Here is an 18,531-nt window from a genome sequence, read left to right as displayed (position 1 = left end):
ATCTGTGTTTCTTCCTTTCTATTTATCTATCTATCTCTCTAACGTTCTTACGTTGTATGCAAGATAGATGTTATGTAAGATTTTTTTAAATATTTTCCGCTGCAAAGTTTAACTATTTTATTTTATTGCTTCATTATACATGTATAATCATTTGCTGGCATATTGTGATATGGCAAATTTTATTAATGTAATTTTTATTTAACTTTTTGCCTAGGATTAATTTTTATCGCCTGATTTGCTCAAACATTTGAAAGAGATTGGACTCCAAGAAGAGGAAGGATTGCATTTCCCGCGTTTTCCACGTTTTCCTAGCGAATTGGTAATTGGTATGGTGACATTGGATTAAAATTCCAAAGCAATAGGCTCCTTATTCTATACACCAAAAATGATGACATCGGCTAATTTATAAAAAAACAAAAAAAAAACATATCAACAAACCAAGACGAAAAACAAATTGTTGATTCTTTATCACTTACAGAACAATGACCGGTTAGGTTTATTCTTAAAAACAAATACACATCCTTCAATAAATATTATTTAAAGACTTTTACATTAAATGAATAAATTTGTCATAATTAAATTCAAATACAGGTGGATTTAGAATGTCTGACCTAAGGTTTACGCCGTTAAATAAAAACTAACACTCGCACATTTAAGCTAACTATCGTTTTATTTTCGGAGATTTAAATTTACAATATCTTACTTGAAATCGCACAATCAAACTGGAATGTACAATCAATTTGTATTTACAGATAAAACGGTGGAATGAGATGTTTGTAGGAAAAATGAGATGCCTTTCTAAACACTCATACTTTATTTCCTGGCGAAATTAACTACCCAAGTTGACGAAAATTGGATGGGATAGAGATCCCTCAAGCCCTAATTTAAAATATATAACCGTTTCTTTATCAGAAAATCGTTCCCATTGGTGGATTTACATCTGATATCATAAATTGTACTGCGGCAAAAATAATTCTTAATGAATGTTAATCTCGTTATCCTTAATGAACTGTATATTTTTTAGATTTAATTAATAACATCTCAGTAAATGTACGTTCACGTCGAAAAACACAGTGTTGTCTCCACTATACATCAATAACAATGAGATGCCGATTGGAATTCAGGTCAAACACTTAAGACTGCTCAGACAATAGACCGACGTTGAATCCCTATACATGATTTAAAAGATAACTGAAGGCTTGCACTTCTAGGACCGAAATCCTTGACCGTCAACATTAAACTAACCTTACATGAAATTTTAATGCGACCACTTTGGACATACCGAGTGGAACGATACCTTCAAAACCCAAAAGCAGTCTTGTTACGCACATTACAATAAGGAAGTGCCTACTGCTCAAGCAAGATGCTCAGGACTATATTTAGACTGTAGACTGACAGACATGGCCACATAAGACTTAAAGGAAATTTTGGACAACAGGGAAGACTTTTAGGACCGAAATCCGACTTGACCTTCAACCCTAAAATAACCTTATACCAATTTTTACAGCGTAGATATTGAATGGAAAGTTGGGAGTTCTTCCAAGACATCCAACATCCAGCGCATCCAATCCTTCCAAACAAAACGGGAGTTCTGACAAGACATCCAACATTAGCGCATCCAATCCTTCCAAACAAAACTCTTCAGACAAGTTGTCAAAACTCCTTTCTACATCATTAACCTCACTATCCACAACGGTATCAACATTGATTTTGTCAACGAACTGATTCGTTTCCGATTTCAACCTCTTGATCCCTAGCCCTACTGCTCCAGCCCTCCACACATTCCTACCTCGAGTATTTGCCACATCCCCTTAACCATAGCGTCGAGATCTCTTGTTTCTAAATCCCTCACACTGAGTGCTGAACCATGGTTAGCTGGTTCAGCACTGCGTGTGAGGGATTAAGGAAAAATAGATCTCGAGGCCATGGTTGGTGGGTGCGCTGTCTACACTGTATGGGAAAAACATTATTTTGATCACATTTGCACAAATAAATAAGGGTAAGAATAAATTTATTTAAAAAAAGATATGTTCTCTGTTTGGAAAAGTTAAACATTTAACGATATTAATTATTTTTTGTATGTAAGGTCTAGGTTGAAATGAAAACGCTAGTGTCACGAGCGGGATATGAACCCACGACCTCCGGTTTCGTTACACTGGTTTTTTCATTTCAACCAAGACCTTACATACAAAAAATAAATAATTGAAAGAAGTAATTTGGCCAATCAGAACATTAAATAAAATGGATTTAAAGATATGGTTTTGTATATATATGGAACTACACTGTCCGAATACGACAAACATTCGGAATGTACACACAACGTACAAACGATAAAATATCCATTCCAAAATCAAAACTATCTCTAGCTCTTCTCTTTGCTTTTCAAAAAATAAAAAATAAATAAAAATATGGAACATAAATACTCTAATATCCATATATCCATAATTGTATGTAATTCATAAATATCTTTCCAATATATNTATATATATATATATACGTATCTGCACCTTGACGAATAGTATTTATTGGAATAAATCAGTCTAATAAATATAATTTCTATGGTTTGTTACATTAGACGAAACATTCAAATTATAAACAATAATGTTTCTATTGCGGTATTTTTGTATGCCCTGTTAAACGGATTTTTTGAAGCAGCTTTTTTCATATTTATTTATCCGGTTTTGCCCGCATTGCCGAGTGGAACGTAGCGGGGAAAGACGCAGTCGTTCATTAATCATTGTGTAGCCATGCGGAAATGCGGTAATAAATGATACATCATAGACGATATACGCGCGTTGGCGCACGATTCGAAGCAAATTGTATACAATTGTGTATACATTGATGTTGGTTTTTTTTTTGTATACAATAAGTAGAAAGTATAAATAATTATATGATTTATCAACGATATATCGTACATTCCAGTCCTGTTTTCGCGTACAGATGCAAATATTTTTGTTCAACGAACATACAACGTAAACCCCATCTTATTCACTTACTTCTGCCTATTTTTTAAAATTAAATAGGCAATGGTAGTATTTGGATAGCATTTGCAAGACAGCACCACTCTTCATAGTTTTAGAGGTAAAAAAGACCAAATTTCTGCGATAACAATGTCATTCTGTTGAAATATATTTCGAAAGTGAAATTAAAGATTAGATGTGGTGCTAATAGAGTCTCTCTCTTTCGCTNCTCTCTCTCTCTCTCTCTCTCTCTCTCTCTCTCTCTCTCTCTCTCTCTCTCATACATACCATTACTTTTTTGCTTAATAAGTGGGTATCTTTTGTTTCCTTGACAATATGTCTTATTAGCTAAGTTGTTAAGTACTATTCAATTGAAGCAAATGAAAAATGGACTAAAATAAAAAAAAGTGAAAAGCAATGCATCTCGCAGGTCTCTCATTCACTTTCGCTCCCTCTTTTTCGTTTTTCAATTTAATTACATTTCCTCCCATTTTGTAATTCTAAACGTATAAAAATTATGTTCTATTTTCTGGGGTATTTTCACACTCTACTGCTTACTTCTTTCAACTCACTCTCACTCCTCCTTGCTCTTTCTTAAACACACACACACACACCAATTCTGTTTATTCATACTTGATTACAGTAACAGTTCCTTTGTTCTTCCGGCGATTTGGTATATTGGCTATTATGATGAATACTAATCAATTAGAAATTGGAAAAAGCGAAAGATTTTATATCACAAGTAAAAAATATCCGAAAATTAGAGATTTGAAAAAGTTCATTACTTTCCTCGATTCGAAAAGCGAAAAGATTATCGATTGTATTTTATTACATTATACTGTTTTCTCCCTCATTCCTTTTCGAGCTCTCTCTCTCACACTCTCTCTCTCTCTCTCTCTCTCTCTATCTATCTATCTATCTATCTATCTATCTCATACACACACTTACTCACTCACTCACACACACACACACACACACACACACACACACACACACACACACACACACACACACACTTTGTTATAATTAACTCCATATTTCTCACTTATTGTCTTTTCCTTATTCTTTGGATGTATGAGTGATTTTAAAATTTAATTAACATTTTTCATTTTTTATTTGCCATCCCTTTCTTGGTGTTTTGCTAGTTCGCTTTTCATATATGAAAGTGCACTTTTCATATATATTTGTTTACTAATGTTTATTGAAGAAATTCATGAATAATACGTTTTTTAAAATTGTGATTGTATAAAATAAGTGATGTTTTTCCCAAATTTTATCAAAATGAAATGAAAATCTTGTTGCAAAAATTTAGAGATGTTGAGAGAGAGAATAGATAGGTTGATATAAATTCAACCTACCTATTTATCTACCTAGCACGCCAACAAGGTTTGTTATATGTTTTTATGACATTTATTTCAAACAACGTGTTTTCCTGGAATTCATTAATAGAAAGAAAAATTAATAACCGACAATTCATCCAAAAATAAGTATTTTCCTATCATTATAACGTGTTAAAACAGGATAAATATCGGCCAGCTTGGCCCACTTTTAACATCATTTGAGCTTAGATAAACGTTTATTGAACACAAAATTAGGGCAAGCCTTAAAACAGTGTTATTATGTTTATATAAGCATTGAAAACAATTTTCAGCCTTTTCATTTGAATTAGTTGTTTCCATGACCTAATTTCGATAATTGTGTAAATAAAATAATAAATATAATAATTATCTTAATCTATAGTAATTTCCAAATGAATTAATACATAATTGATTAATATCATAATATAAGAGTTTCAATGAACCAGTCACATGTAATGTCAATTCTACGTGGGATTGTTTTGAATATTTTTAAAATTAAATCATTTAAAAGGATGGTTCATTGGGTCTCTCTCTCTCTCTCTCTCTCTCTCTCTCTCTCTCTCTCTCTCTCTATCTATCTATCTATCTATCTATCTATCTATCTATCTTACTTCTCTCTTTTTATCTTTCTCCTCTCTCTCTCTCTCTCTCTCTATCTATCTATCTATCTATCTATCTATCTATCACTCTCTCTATATCTATCTATCTATCTATCTATCTATCTATCTATCTATCTATCTATCTATCTATCTATCTATCTATCTATCTATCTATTTACCTATCTACCTATCTGTTTATTTAGTCGAACTATCTCTCTTATGTAAATATATTCATTTATAAATTTTCATTCAAGTTGACGTCTCTTCAACCCCGGTTGCGGTCTTCCTATCCGTTTTTTCACCATCCCGCGGGTGACACAATTCCTCCTTGTCCAATCAATATTACCAGTCAGAAATTATCTTTCACGGTTCGTTAAGTCGTTCACAAACTGAAAATGAGACACTTGATCAACCCTTAAAATTGCGCTTTATATACACTCCAAATAAATCGATCGGCTTAGAACCGTTTAAAAACCTTTCTTCTGACAACACATAATATCAGACTTACAAACTAATGGCTGGTTTGTTAAGAAAAGGTTAAATTGTATAGGTTTATGTAGAGTTAAAATCGAAGGAACATATTGGAGGAATTTTTTATATATATTAACTTAAAATATAAAATAATTAATCTCTTTCTAGCTCTTTCTGTCCTGCTCTCTCTCTCTCTCTCTCTCTCTCTCTCTCTCTCTCTCTCTCTCTCTCTCTCTCTCTCAAACAAATATGTGTTTAAAACAGCAAAATCTCACTGGCACTCTCAACACGTCACGCAAGAATGGCACAATTACACAGAAGACAAACACTTTGAGTGAATAGAAATACTTTGATTGAATATAAAAAATATTTTCCACATCCTAAATGTATTTGTTAAATGTAAACAATGTTTGTAAATCCCAGGCTCTGAAGATGATCTCAATGAAGATCGAAACGTTGGCACGATAAAGAAAATGTTTTTCTGATACCTACATCACACCAGACCACATCTCATGATTTCTGAATAATTATCGATTAACGGTCATTAATCAACACACATATGTCCTGAACGTGAAATATCACAATTGTATATATAAAAAGTTTTAGCAACTCAAATTTTTTAAAATTAAAGATTTAATCGATTACAATCAATCATGTATAGTTTGTAAAATTCTAAAAGTTCAAAAACCAAAATATCTTTATGTGAAATTTACGGACATGTCTCAGATTCGTGTTAGACAGACCGGATCTCACGATTTCTGAATAATTATTCGTGATAGAGATATTAAGTTGGCAAACTACTGTCTGCGTGCCGTTAAGCACAAAACCAAAACTTTAAATAGGTCATTTTCAGTAAAAGGTGCAATTAGATTTTCGATCATTTTTGCACAAATAAAACGATGTAAAAATTATTCAAGATTTCCGGAATAGTCTTCAAAATCATCGCTTATCTCGTTATGATTGATGTCTTAAATTTAATTTCTTTTGTTGTTTTGTCTTGTTTTAGTTATTTATACTACTATTTAGCGAGTAGATATTTTATTTCTAGATTTGTATTGGCAATTTATAATTCATGATTTGTACTGCACTATATTAAAAAGTATTTTTGTTCACTTATTTTATTAGTAATATACTTTTTAACTGCTCAATAATTATATAAATTAGAATATTTATTTCAATTAGCAATTTGAAGTAAATACATACGTAGTTCAATTTAAAATGAATAGATGGACCATATTGACCACAAAATCGAAGTAATTATTGTTTAATAAATTATAAGTATAGTAAAATTAGTAACTATTGTATTTCACATTAGGTGTAAGAATGGTTTTTGAGTCCAAATCTTGTGCGTTTGATAAATAAAGCGCTCATCATCATCTCATCTCTCTATACATTCAATATACGATGTTATTAAATTTTTCCGTTGTTTTGTTATTGGAATTTATACAATGTAGGTGATGATGAGTATGAATTCCTAAAACGCCAAAATCAATGTTCAGTAATAATATTTCACGTTAATGTTATTAAAAAAACAACATGGAAATATTATCTGAAATTAACCAATATATTTCAATTCACTCCTTCACAATACGTGGGAGCTTCTTCTTGAAGCAAGTTATTTATGATAAAAATGGCATATTATTTTATTTATTACTTCAAATTAGTATTTTTCTTCCTGTGGCTACTAGGTTAATTTTAATCGTCTAATTTGCAAAAATATTTGTAGGAGATTGGACTCCATGAAGAGGAAGGAATGCATTTTCCGAGTTTTCCACGGGATGAACAAACCCGCGAGGTTTGTAATTGGATGTGGTGACTCGGGATAGGCGAGCCGCTCCTAAAGGCCTTTCCGACGGTGTAACCCCGGTTCCATCTGAATGTCTACATTTCCGTACACGGGTACAAAGATAACAAAACGGCTGGATAATACCCAGTGCTGTATATACAGTCGGCATTAGGTACATACACGTCCCCGTATATATACGGATGAGAGGTTGAGAGCAAGTGAGGGGAAGAGATTTGCCGTCGGTATGCCTCGGGAATAGTCAATTGAGTGGGACTCAATATCAGGACTCAATACGGGAAGCGGCTGCATCAAGCTCCCTTCTGTTAAAAGTACACACCTCCCGCTGAACGCAGTCAAGGGGATACCTGTCAGAAATCAATATCAAACCTTTTTCGCATGATACGTTTCCCTTTCATGCCAATTCACAAATTGTCCCTTCAAATAAGATTATGGGGATTTAAGAAAACTGTTCCTAAAACCAAAACTATCCAGAAAAACGGTGAATGAAAGTAAATTATTCCTTGAAATAGAAAATATTATGATTACTTCCCTAATTTGTACACTAAACAGATATCGTCATATAACCAAATATAAAGTTTTATTATGAAGATTTTTTAACATGATAACGAGCTGTTTAGTTTCGTTATAAAAAACGTCAGTAAAACTAATTTAATAGACGGTTCGTAAAATAACTTTACATCATAATAAGTAGGGATTAAGAATAGTTTTATTGCAAAAGAATTCAATTTATTTCAGGTTAAAAAGCAAAAATATATGTTTCTTACTATGCGCGATTACCTAAATTTTTGATGTATTGTTTTATAATTTAAATATTTTTCAAGTTTAAATAGTAAATCATGTAATCTCTCTCTCCCTCTCACTCTCTCTCTCTCTCTCTATCTCTCTCTCTCTCTCTCTCTCTCTCTCTCNTCGGGTGTGATGTAGGTTTCAGAAAAATATTTTCTTTATCGTGCCAACGTTTCGATCTTTTATTGAGATCATCTTCAGGGCTCAAAGTGTTTGTCTTCTGTGTAATTGTGCCGTCCTCGCGTGTCGTGTTGAGAGTGTCAGTTGTGTGTTTTTCTGAAACCTACATCACGCCCGACCGTATCTCACGATATCTGAATAACTTTTTTTATAAACTCACTTTTTTATTTTGCCCCTCAATATAAATATATTTTTCATATATTTATGTCTTTTATATATGTAAATATCTCTGTGTCTTTCTATTTTGTTCTTTCTGTCTGCTTTTCTCTGTTCCTTTTCTCCTCTCCATCTCGCTTTTAGGCTATATTACTCTCTTTTTTATTATAGAAATACATATTACAACTATCCATTTATTTCAATTACACATCGCCACTAGCAAAATAATTCATTATGAACATTTTGTGATATTGAACACATAGAGATATATACAATTTATTTAAAAGTTTTGATTTTTAGGGATGTAATTTTAAAAATATTTATACTATGTGGAACGTGTTTTTGTTACTGTGTCCTGCTCTGGTGTCATAAAATGAAATTTGAAAATTTCAGGGAAACATCAAGACCATACGTTTTGTAAAACAACGTTTTACGAATTTGAGAAAACAAAACCAACAGAAGATTATGTTTTTAATAATTTGAAATCAATTCTACTCTACTTTATTGTTTATGTCTGAAATATAAATATTAAAGAGTTTTTTCTTACTTTTAGGGTAAAAAAAACAAAGGTAGAAAAATCAACATATTTTTTTTACAGTTTCGATAAGGCAAAGAGAATAAAGCAGCGTTAATCGTCCAACAGGCATCTTCGAAAAGCCCAAATCGCGCCGTCATTGGATGGAACGGGACGGAAACAATGAAACATGATGTTGCTTTCTCTGCGTTTTCTTTTCAAGAGGGTGAAACGCCTCCAGTCTCGTTAGACCGAAGGTTGAAGGGAGTTATACAAACAGACTGGGTTTTTGAACAGAGTGAAATTTTGTCAGATAGTTTTGACAGGGGTATTTATTTTACTGTGCAGTTTCACAATGGTAAACTCTTTAATCATCGCATCCAAGTGGAATTCAGTCATCGCGCTCTATACCACTATCTTGATAAAATAGAAAAAAAACTAAATTAACAGAAGAGAAGCGTATGAGATTATAGTGCTTGTATTGGATCTTTTTTCGACGAAAAAAATTAAAGATTTAATTCACCGTAAAGCTGTTCCGTATTTTTCATTTGTTTCGAATCAATTCCAGTTTTATTACAAATCTAGTACGTGATAGGAATATTTTCTCGAAACTAAGTTCAACCTCCTTCAATAGTATAAATTAAAAGTTCCCTCCCTCTTAATCTTTTGAGAAGTTTTCAAATTGGAAATATAGATTCAATATCGGCCCTTTACAGAATGCATTCGGAAACTTTTCTGGAGTCTCAGCCCGTTGGGAAATTACTGCCTTAGCAGTCTGGCCTTGGTCCGGCCGGGGAGACACGAAAAGCCTATATTTTGAACTTGTGAAATTGTTTCCTACGTTCATAAAAGCTTGGCAATATAGCAGCTTGTAATATTCTGCATGAATCTTACAAAAGCGAGATAAAACAAGAGATAGAATAAAAAAGCAAAAATATATAAATTGTGGAAAATAATTACACAAAACTATTCATCTAAGTAAATAAAATTCTGTATAGTTACGGTTAAAGTTAAACCCTATAAACAATCAAATTACCTAATTTTTAAGAAGAAGCTTAAAGCCTTCTCCAATGACAATATTGCATAATAAAGCCGCATCTAGACTCGTGCTCAACACAAATACAAAAGAACAATTACAATTATAAAGTTTTCAGAAGAAGTTTTATAACTTACAAAAAATTTTCAACCTGTATGGAAGAGTTCATCAGGGCTTCGACTCAATATTACAAGTAAAATACTATAATAACAACCGTATATATATATATATATATATATATACAAACATATACATAACAACTATAAATAATAACCAGAACAATATTGACAATTGTTAAAACAACAAACACAACGAAAACGTTATACACGATTTTGATGTATTTTGATGTTTCAGCTGTTTGAGCTTTAAGAAGAATATTTAATTAGAAGTCTGTTATTTATGTGTATATTGTATATTGTGGTATGGTGCATAAGTGAGGAAGGGAATTTCAGAGACTTGATGAACGGATGAGGAAGGAATGACTGAAAGCAGAAGTTCTGTGTTTATGAGGATAGAGATCAAAACAGCTAGTGTTGGTTTGGAGATCATATATATATATATATATATATATATATATATATATACATATAATAGTTTAGTCTTCGGCGGTAACCACTTCAAGATAAAGTACATATCAATCACGTGGGCCAAAAATAAAACTTACAAAACAATCCATTAAGAATTTTTTATACAAATCAATATTAAAAATGTTAAATAAATTCAATATTTTAACATGTGGTAAAAGGATTTCGAAACACAACGTGTAAACAAAACAATTCATGCCAAACACAGACAATAGCATGTCAATACGTCAAACATGGCTATTTGATGGTATAAACCAATTTCCCGGAACGACATAAATGTAATAACATCGTAAAAGATTTCTCAGTCAACAGTTTTTGTTATAAACTAAATTGTCAAGAAAATATTGCAGGAATATATGTAAAAAAAAATAAACAAGCCTTTATCCCAATCTTATAAACGAGTCTTGGGCAGAAAAAACATCGGTATTTTTACCGAAACTTAACTTATGTGTTAATTTATATCCCATTTGAGTTAATTATTAATAAGTTTTGTTGAAAAAAAAAAAAAAAACTGCTTGAACAGTACATATGATGATCATCTTAATCTGCTTAACCTTGGCCTTTTAACGCATTTCAGTATTTCGTCAACTTCAGTGTGTCTGTTTCCCTAGATAGTACATTTTAAACGATTTTCAAACATACTGAGCAGTTGTTAACCGACAATATCACAAACGCCGCTGAGAATCGAACCCGGGACCCTTCCACTGAACACCGAGTCAACGCCTCAACCGGCGAAATTTTGTGACAAAAGAAATAAGACAAGGACGAGTAACGGTCACCGTGTAAATTTAAAAACAGTTGTCTTTTGGTCTAACAAATGAATGATGTTGAAACTGGTTTAAAGAAAAATAATTTAAGAAGAGAGATAGAGAAAGAGGTAGAGAGAGAGAGAGAGAGAGAGTGAGTGAGAGAGAGAGAGAGAGCGAGAGAGAGAGGGTGGGAGGGAGGGAGGGAGGTAGGGAGGGAGAGAGAGAGAAAGTGAGAGAGAGATGTAAAGGTAGATTAGTAAGAAATTAACTATTCGGAGATCGTGAGATGCGGTCTGGTGTGAATCGCGTAGATGTTAGAAAAATATTTTCTTTATCGTGGCAACGTTTCGATCTTTATTGAGATCATCTTCAGGGCTCAAAGTGTTTGTTTGTGCTCACTGGCTCACCAATATCTCACTGGCACTCTCAGCACGACAGACAAGAATGACACATCTACACGGAAACAAACACTTTGAGTCCTGAAGATGATCTCAATAAAGATCAAAAAGTTGGCACGATATAGAAAATGTTTTTCTAAAACCTACGTCACACCAGACCGCATCTCACGATCTCCGAATAATCATTGGCTAACGGTCATTAAACACCACAAAAAAATTAATTAATTAATTTTTAAAAAAATAACGTTGAATAGTTCGTTTCGTTTATGTCGATATGCAAGAACTTGTTTAGGTGTATACAGAAAATAACTGAGAGCTGAGAAAGAGCGAGCGAGAGTGAGAGAGATGTAAAAATAGATTAGTTAGACAATAACGTTGAATAATTCGTTTCGTTTGCGTCGAAATGCAAGAAATTGTTTGGATGTACAAAGAAAATAGCTTAAGTGTCTACCTAATTTTGCTATTCTTCCTGTTGCTTTTTATCTCGTAAATCAATAACAATTTGTTTAAACATTGAACTTTAAGAAGCAATAGAAATGCCAGTTTTGTTTTTAATTTCGAAATTGTTCTTAGTTTTCTCGGTGCCTATTTATAACAACTTTTGAATTAAATCAAGATGACATTTTAGTGAAATATAAGAAATATGGCTTTTGTATAAATACAGAACACTTTATGCCGGACGGAAGCCCTATGAAGTGCACGCAAAAATAAAAATAAAAAAACCGCGGTCACTTCTTTTATGATAATCAGAAAATAACCTTTTCCGGAAATGCGTGTTTCTCTAAAGGAGGGATGTACACACCCTCTGTATCTCCATATTAAAGGGAGGAGAGAGAGGTTGAGAAAACAGATTATGCCGGCTGGTCAAGGGGTTGGGGCCGCCCCTTATCCCATCTGTCCCACCAAGTCTTACCCTCCTAGGCTCAAAGTTTATAACTCGTTTTGCATACATTACAGTAATGCGTGGGCAATTTAATCCACAAACCACTTTATATAGATTTACGCCGTTATTTCCCACGGGATCTCTTTCCGTCAACTTCGCGCGGATCGAGATCCATATTAAAAGCCGAACATTGGGGTTGGGGAAGGCTGGGCTTCTCTTGAAATCGACTGGCCGTTTCGACCTGTCAAAACGGACATGAGAAAGGGCCAAAAAGAAACTTTTCCCATCCTATCGGGAATGAATCGGAAGAAAAACAATTGATACGCTTTTCTGGAATGTCTGTGAATAAAAGTATAAGCTTTGCTGTTGTAAATATTTGTTCTGAAAGTTCTTCACCTGCCAGCAGAAAGAGATAAGGCATGCCTCTCTTTCAGACACAAAAGTACTTAAACAGACATGAAAATGTGTTTTTCGGCATTATACTAAGCAGGACGTTTAAATGCTTTGAACAATTTATCACTTTCCAAGTTTTTAAATTAAAACGAACAAAAGATTTTTTTTAAATTAAAAATCTACTGTAACAAACACAGTCACGTTCACTCAGCTCGGCGATTTCAATCCGTCTCATGTGTTACATAATCCCAATCTAAGGATCAATTAGTAACAGAATTACATCTATTCTCACTAATGCCGACCTCACGATCTAATAATTTCGGGTCAGATGTGAAGCCGTCAAGACCCTATCATAGTTCTCGGGGTATACGCGATTTAATGTCTCTAACATATCCCAACTCAATGATGTACGGTAGAAAAGAGAATAGAAAAACGTTTTTTTCAAACCAGTTTTGATTACTCTTGGTTCATTTTTAGCCACAAAAAATTAAGTTTTATTTCCAGTTCAATATTAAACTATTTTATAGCAAACATTGTATAATGAAATAAAAGCTGATTTAAGCTCAGAGAAGTACAAAATGTCATTCCAACATTATATGAAACCAATGACGTGCGATACAAATCGATATGAGTAAAGTATCGAGTATTTTCTTTAGATAGCGAGTAATTTTGGTATCGAATATTCTCATTCAGTATCGAGTACTTTTTGTAGTATTTTTTAATAAATCAATTTAATTTTGAAATGGATTTAGTAACTTCGTTGTATTCCTTTATTTCTGGACGTAGACAAGTAGTTAAGTGTGGGAATTTTTTGTCCCCTGAAATATTAGTATCTTCAGGTGTTCCCCAGGGTGGGTATTTGTCCCCTCTTTTATTTAAATTATAAATGATTTACCTTCTGTAATAAATTATAGTAATATAAAAATGATTTCAGATGACGTAAAAATATATAGGCTATATAGGATATAAAAATATATCGATAATTGATTGAAATCTATTACAATCATACTTGAATTCTGTAGTCCGTCGGTGTAAGCTAAATAGAAGGTACTTGAACATTCCAAAATGTAAAATTGTAAAATAAATTATTTTCAATTAATTAAGGCTTTGGTTGAGATAAAAAAGTCAGTGTCAAAAGCGGGATTCGAACCCACGACCTTCGGCTAAATACGCCACTGCTCTGCCATTTGAGCTATCGTGATTTGGATATAAATGGCAAAAAGGAGGGAAAATTCAAAAGGTCGGGTTGAGATGAGAGGTTAGTGTTCGAGTGGATCGAAGTCAACCTCAACCAAAGCCTTAATTAATTGTTACCTATTCAAAAACGAACTGTAATATTAGTTATATGTATTTGATAAATGACGTTCCAATCAAAAAATTAAATGTGTTAAAAGATTTAGGTATAATTTTTGATAGTGAAAAGACTGTTAATAAACATAAATCTTTTATTCAAAATAAAAGTATAAGAACTCTGCTTAAAAGTGCAGATTTCATCAATTAAGAAGTATTTAAATCTCTTTATTGTAGCTTTGTCCGACCAATATTATAATATAATAGTGTTATATGGTGTAATATGTATGTATATGTACGTAAAATAAATATATACACAGTCTAGAAATTGTACAAATAAATCCCTTCGCTATACAGCTTATAAAAATATATTTGTTAGAAACCTGCACGAATACACCCCAATTCGAAAGAACACTGAATGACGGAAGTGAATTTGATATGTTTTGACTGGTCTTTTGACAGCATATAAAAACTAAAAAACGTAATTGTAAATTATATCAAGTTAATTCGTTATTATGATTTTTTTTTCTTTTTTTTACGAGGGTTCGCAACAGCAGAGGTCATATAAACTCTCAGGTTGCCGCTGCTTTTGAAAAAAAGCCCATTTGTACATATGTAGGGCATTCGAACCCCGGACCTTTACCTTACAGTGATGAGCGCCGTGTCAACGCCATAACCGTTGCGGCCACTGACGCCCCCCATTGTTATGATTAATAATACGAAACGTGCTCAATATTTTGTAACCATTTTTACCACTCTATTCCATAAACCAGTTTTACGAATTGAACACACGGTTTCTTGTTGTATAGTAACCGATAATGCATATGTAAAGGTAGAATATTTTAAAAATAGCTGCGATTCCAGATGAAGCAACCGCTACAGCTTTTTTTGTCCAGACGATCGTACTTTTGCTAATATTAAATTTGTAAGAAACGAAGAACTGTTCCACCTGAGCATCAAGAAAAACTTTTCCTTCTGTGTTTTCAATGCTATCTATTATTGAATCATATGCTTGTAGTTGGTCAAGTACTAAATTGGGGAGATTAACATAGACATTAAGAGGGGAATATTAAAATGTTGTTGTATGGACAATTGTAAAGATTGGCTTGAATTTACGTTATTCCGCTTTGTTGATTGAAGATTTAAGTTTGATAAAGTTTCGGTTTTGTCTAGCCAGTGGACTTACCAACAATGTGTTTTTCTAAGGTATTCATTATCATTAAATTACCATAAAACTTTAACTTTTTTATTTATTTTTATAACTCGTGCATATTTTTCATCAGAGCATAAAAAATATAGGGAAATATTCCTTTGTATACTTCAAAAGAATTCTTTTAATACATTTATTTTTCTATTCTCTCTGAAGCTTAATTTTTTAAATATTTGCAGCAAATATAAAGCAGGGTGGTTTTTAGGCCGGGCGGTAAAATGAATCCCGTGCGCACCGAATAGCCTCTTATCTCTGAAAAAGGTCCTCGCCCGTTATCAAGGTGTAAATTGCTGAGAAGGCCATGGCGATGGGGGTCGAAGGTGGTTTTTATCCCAAGACCTCTCGTCCGCTTTACCGTGAACGCCTTCGAAACTGGGAAACCGAAGTCCGCATAAAGCTCTGATCCCCCGGGAGTTCAAAGCAGGGACATTTAGTGTTGGATCACGTAGAGGCAGTATGGGTCGGACACGGACGTGGGCCAACTGTCTCCATCCCTCATCCAAGCACGCCTTAATTAACGTCACGCGTTAAATTTGAAAACATCCGCCCAATTAACTAGCTTGTCCTTTCATATTTGGGATTTGACATAACCTTGTTTTTGTTCTTCACTTTCTCTAAACAATACGACCTGATTGAGAAATGCAGACGCAGTCTTTTACTGTAATGGGACCGACGGCGGTCTACGGTGTTTCCTCAGCTGTTCCACGATATTCCATAACAGTAACATTTATGTAACCAACGCCTGAGTGATATTCCGGAAGGCAGATCTTCCCGAAAACATAATGTACAATAAAAAAATCTCTTTATGGCGGATGTTACTTACAAGGGTATTTTACTTTTAAAAAAGTCACCTAATTTGTGAAATTGTTTTTGAGAATACTATGTTAAAAAATGTTAGAGCTGTCCTAGATTTTTTTTCAAGTATATTACCTAATTGTTTAAACATGTTAAATGTTACAAAAACCAAAAAAAAGCTTCGAGTAAATTAAATTTAAAAAAAGTTTTAATTCAAATTTTTAGCAAACAAATAACACAGGCACCTGCTCATGGGCCAAAGCCTTTTGCAGAGAAATGTTGCTAATGTTGCTAAATGTGTCCAACATAATGTAAGATTGTCATGTCTTGGCTCCTTACAGAGAACGTGGAGGCATGCCGCCTAATTAAAGAAGGAAAAGAACTATTTTTCGCCAATGCCCAGTGATTCACTTAGAAATACATAACTTCTCGCGATTTTATCCAAATTCAACGGAAGGTCAGATGTTTCAAAACAGAATGGTTTTTCTTTCAGTCAATGTCAACAGTGTAAAAATTGTATGCTACTGTAAGTGAGAAAAATAAATATGAAATAAACAAAATCTTTTCAAGCATTTCATTTTTTTTATCTCCAGTTTTAATTTATATACAGATTAAATCGATTAAAGTTCGTGGTCCAATCGACTGAATAACTTTTTTCAATTAAATAATCTTCACGTAAGGCATTTGTTGAGATAAAAAAGTCAGTGTCACGAGCGGGATTGGAACCCACGATCTTCGGCCAAATACGCGGCTGCTCTACCACTTGAGCTATCGTGACTTCGATCCACTCCATCTTCCCATCTCTTTATATACAGATGTCGCGTTTGTGCCATGAAGTTCAGGGAAATCTAATCGCTTGTAAAGTTTCTTTCAAATCAGAGTAGTTGTTTCTATGTTATAACTATTTTTGTGATTTTCCGTAAAATTTGAATTCAAGGGTTTTTTCGGGTGCCAAAACGAACCTTAATTTTTCACTTTTTATAATGGTTCTACCCACAGGTTTATTGCTTACAATTGCCTTTACAAAATTGGTTGTAAACAACAAATTCTGAGTAGAGGCATATTACAAAAAGTGAATCTAAATACTCACACCACCTTTATCATTTCTATGTATTTTTCAGTATATTTCTAAACAAATATTTACTTTACCCTCCAAATATAATAAAACATTAACTTACCTACTTTGCGACGTCAATAGGTCATATGTGTATTTCAATAACTACGATACATATTTGACCGAGCGACTTAGAGATTTTTTTTTGGAAAATCCTAACTTTGAAAGGATTACACCGTTGTACCCAAAATTGTACATGGATTTAGAACCTTGCAAGCTACACACAACGTCACAACATTGTTATCTGTAAATAAATAAACACCGGAAATATAAAAAGTAATAAAACGTGTCATTGATGTTTGGTTGATATCAGCCTTATTTTTCTCACTTAGAAAGAAATAACTCTAAACGTTATTGACATAATCTTAACCAAGATAGTCTTTATAACGATTGTAATAACGGTGGGTTTAGACAAAGTCCAGAAATGTTATTAATTTTTATGTTGAACAATGGACCTTAGATAAAAGAAAAATTGTTACAAAGTCCCTACAGTTCTTTTTTATTGTTATAAAAATCCGTATCTAAGGGCTTAAAGGAACGTAATTCCTGTAATTCTGGAGCGCTTAACGTCCATCTGCCCGGTGGGGTCGAACTACTTTAGAATACTTTTTTTGAAATGATTTTATAACATATGATGAAGTTAAAATTTATGGTACCATGTCCATTGCTTTCCTTTTTAGAGTTGTAAGAAATAGCTGCAAATTTAACAAAGTTTATCTACTATGTAATCAAAATTTAGGTCTAATTTTAAATTCTATTTTTTTGTACTTCCAGCATGACTTAACATTGGAAGAAGAATACATACACTGACAGGCAAAAAATTTCACCCAATTATTTTTTTTTCATTTTCTTCAGAATAAAAGAAAATTCTGCCCTTAATTTGTTTTATTGTTTTTACCAATAAATATTTGTTTTTGCTATATTTTAAATTTGGAATAGTAATTAGGTGTAAACACATTTATTCCTTAATTCAAAACAAGGATAAAGGTTTTTCAATGTTTACTTTTTATAGAATTTAAAATTTTTATTTAGTCTCATTTGAGTTTTGAAGTAATAAACTGTTTAGGTTTAGTCATCGTTGTTTTATTAATTTCAGTTTTTAAAATTAAAAATGCCACTTAGTGCTGAGGATGTTGCGCGTGGTGTGGCACTTATTGGTGAATGTCGTTCCATCAGGTATGCGGGTATTGCCATCGGAGTGCCCTACGAAACTCTGGGAGACGCCGTTAAACGTTTTCGAGAAACCTA

This window comes from Cimex lectularius, unplaced genomic scaffold, assembly GCF_000648675.2.
Source record: "Cimex lectularius strain Harlan isolate CLEC.00 unplaced genomic scaffold, Clec_2.1 scaffold1, whole genome shotgun sequence".
NCBI lineage: Eukaryota > Metazoa > Arthropoda > Insecta > Hemiptera > Cimicidae > Cimex > Cimex lectularius.
The sequence above is the reverse complement of the archived record's forward strand: the minus strand, read 5'-3'. Positions refer to the sequence as shown.